The 3,965-nt window shown below is 31.7% G+C and overlaps 1 non-coding gene across 1 annotated transcript; it reads right to left on the minus strand.

The window, feature by feature from the left end:
• Positions 1-2,615: 2,615 nt before the first annotated feature.
• On the minus strand, positions 2,616-2,697 carry TRNAS-GCU (transfer RNA serine (anticodon GCU)). The gene has a single exon. It is a non-coding gene; the product is annotated as a tRNA-Ser (tRNA).
• Between the last annotated feature and the right edge of the window lie 1,268 nt (positions 2,698-3,965).

Consider the following 3,965-nt stretch of genomic DNA (forward strand, 5'->3'; position numbering starts at 1 on the left):
ACTCAAACAAATATAAAAATCTAAAACATAGGTTCAGGTCTTAAGTGATTTCATATGGAAAGGACCTTAAAGTATTATGATAGACCATATTGTGTTTTAATGTTAACTCAGACAAAAAACACTCTCTTGGTGTGTAAAAACCCTTCTTTGACTGTAAAAAATCTTTAAATTATTTTGATAATATATTTTATTTAAGGCTAATGAAATACAAATAATAACATGTACATAGAAAACAATGCACTGGCTATCTCAAACCTTGTAACGGTTGCATTATTTTGATTATTTATCAGCGCAGCTGGTGATAAGGAAATGATTCAAACGAGGAAGGAAAATGCACTAGAGAGATAGCGATGTTTATGCAGGAGTGAGTGCACTGTATGCAGACCAGTCTGCAGTAGGATAGGACATCCGCTGCTATGTTTGCAAAGTGTTGTGATGGATCTGAAAACTTCCGATGTCTGACTAGAAGAGGGTCGGGGGGAGTTTAGAAAATATTTTCATATATTCTTTCTTATCTTATAAAAATTACATTGACCTGTTTTATATTATTTCATAAACAATATATGTTGGCAAAAAAAGTAGTTTCTTGCGTGGATTATTGTGTTAGGCTGATTTTTGGTTTCATTCAAATTTTCGGATCACAGACCTGAACATTATGTGCCTCTTTAGCCAAAAATGTAAACAAATTGAGGAAGTATTAACCCATTTTATAAAAAATCAAAAATTTGACTTTAAATCTTAAATGTTATTTATAAATCCCTTAGTTAAAATACTACTCGGATATCAACAGTCCCAATAGTTGTTGGCTGAATCCTACCTTGCTTCTTTCCTTCGTTTAAAAACAACTGTATTGTATACTATTGACATTAATTGGTGAAATAGATGAAAATAATATTTTTTCTTATTTTTAGAAAAAAAAAGTCGGATGAATGCTGCCACAACAGTTAATCTTTGGCATAATTATTCATGAGACGTTTCTAGGGTAAACGTTAGAAATGCAGGGATTGAAGTTGGCAGGTATTGGACGGCAGGTGATATCTATTATCTGTAAATGAACACTGAGGGGCTGCATATCAACACATAATTCGTATTTATACGAATTTATTTAGCGGTTTATCCATAAAAAAACGTGTATTCATAATGACTGTTCAAGTCCTTTTTCTCCCTTGAGTACATCTCCACTCATCGCAATAGCAATAATGAAAAGTCATTTAGTTTATAGGCGAAAATTATAATAAATTTCCAACTCCGGTACAACTAAGGTTATCGACTGAATATGATGGACGATTTTGGTTTCATGTGAACATTTTTTAGCTTTAACGTAAAATGATTTTATTTATTAAGTTTTCCTTATTCTTGCTACTTATTACCTCATTCTTTTTAATATCTCTCTTTTTTCTATTAGTTTTCTTGCCGTTCTGTAAGGTTCAGAAGTATCATCTAATTATCCAATCAAAGCCGGAATAACTCAAGGTTCGATTCTGGTCCACTGTTGTACGAAATATACACACTTGATCTCCCACACGACAGTGTGTCACTAGACATACGGACTCAAAGCAAGTTTCACTGTCCCTAAAAAACTATGTAATGAAAATTCAGGACCGGTTTAAAATTTAAACAAACATTTCAATTAAAAACACTACGTCAGACACATTCTCCAAGTTACCTGAAACTACCCTCAGATTTACTCATGCCTACTGTCTATGCCACATTAAAACATCACCCACGACATTTTATAACAATCTCCACCACACCTATAGACTAGTGCAAGATACGGCAACCGTGAACATTACCGACAACACGTACTGAGTACCAAAAAGGAGCTGGATGAGGTACCTCCTTAGCTAACTAATGGAATCGAATAAAGTCAGGATGAGGTACTGATGGGTACCGAACTCTATCATGACACTCATTTCATTGTAATTTTGCAAGAAATCACATTTGCTGGTTGTGTTTAATCTTAAGACAGGTGTGAAATAATAAGTAAAATCATTTATTAAATGTTATTAGAATTCAATTCGCATAACTAATTTTTCGATTGCAACTTAATTTTAAGGTTTAAATTGCGTAATGTACATTCTTGTTAAATTTTGAAAATTGAAATTTGGTTATTCTTTAGTACAATCTTATTTTATAATGTAATGCAACTATAAATTAAATTTCTGAATAAATTTAAATACATATTATTTCGCTTACAGGTGTAATAGTGTAATGGTCCAAGGTGCGCTATAGTCTAGTAACATTGATTACATATAATATTTTTTTTTTTTTCAATAACTCTTTAAAATTGTAGTTCTTAAAAAACGGTGTGTGTACAAGTAATAGTGCAATCAATACAGACTCTTTCCATGGTTATTTTTTAAAATGAAAATAAAAGGTCTTTGAAAATACAAAATATATAGTATTTAAAAAAAATACAAATATAAATCGTAATTCTATATATAACAGTCGTCCCAACTAAGGCTTTGTACATCTGTGTGCATGATTAAATAACAAATAAAGTTTTATACATACATGATGTTTTAAAAAAATATATACAATAATATTATTATGTAAAAATCCAAGTGAAACTTTAACTTAACTGCGGATTTAAAACAAATTTGAAATAAAAACTACGACGAGGATGGGATTCGAACCCACGCGTGCAGAGCACATTGGATTAGCAGTCCAACGCCTTAACCACTCGGCCACCTCGTCACACCAATTAACAATTGTAGAGTGTATTTTACCAATATGTGCTCCACATACAAATATTATGATTATTCGGGTTATAGTAATCAATCTAGTATAAGAACTTTCTAGCCAAGCATGTTTTGGTTAACCCTGTACATGTATTTATAATTCATTAATCTGAGATCTAATAAGAATTTTGTTTTCATTATCAAGTGACTGTTGACTGTGGTAAGAAAGTAAGGTGAAGTCGAGGAGGTGTAGCGGCATTCATAATGGAACACAATAGTAAATATTTACAAACGTTTGAAATACAATAGAGCAGTGAATCGTTCAGGTACACCTTAGTTTTTCAGATAATTTCTTACCTTTTGGGGTATAACGTTTCAAATTCAACAATAAAATAATATATTTTAAAAGGAACCAAGTTAATAATTCGTTGTAAACAGATAGTGCCCAAATGTAGTGCAGTATGGTGTTTGTAACAATTGAAGGCAATAACTGCAGGAAGACACGTTTCGAAATGCTTGATAGGTGCTGTCATAACAGCATTTAATTTCATAACAGTGTAGTCACTATATATCTGGCGTGATAGTTGACAGCTCACGTCACAGCAATGAAGATACCGTTCGTTAATGTCGCACCTTATAAACCTTGTCAACTCAAATAATAAAAACATTGTTCACATAAATTGTGTTTTGATTATGCCTGAGCCAGGAATTGACTTTAATGAACACTGTTACCACTCACTGTTGATGATATTTAAGAGAGGTTTGCTACCACCGTGTGGAGATGAAACTCTCATCTTCCTCAGGATCACACTTTCATGACAAAACTACCACGACAGTGTCACCGTTAAAATGAGCCTTAAAGTAATATAGCTGTATAGTGTTTTTACCACACAAATACTCACTTTAGCCATTTCATTTAATCTGCTGACAAAAATAGTAAGTATATCATATTTTTTTCACATATTTAAGACGGCAGTATATAAATGGAAATAACTACGCATAATAAATTTTTAAAAACATGCAAATGTACATTGTTGAGCAAAAATGGCACTAAATTAATTTTAATCAAAACAACTAACAAATAAGATCCTACTGCGTAATGAAAAAGAAAATATCGAACCAACGTGTTTTTCATTTTTTATAATATGTTCTTTTTGAGAGTCTCTTAAAATAAAATTATCAATACCATTTATAATCATACAACTGACCTACGATGTTGAAGTAAATATATAAAGTTAACCTTTAACTTGTTAGGTGGAATTAGCAATACTACTTGTGTTGCTA

The sequence above is a fragment of the Halyomorpha halys genome, unplaced genomic scaffold, assembly GCF_000696795.3.
Source record: "Halyomorpha halys isolate HHAL.00 unplaced genomic scaffold, Hhal_1.1 Scaffold560.1, whole genome shotgun sequence".
NCBI classification, from domain to species: Eukaryota; Metazoa; Arthropoda; class Insecta; order Hemiptera; family Pentatomidae; genus Halyomorpha; species Halyomorpha halys.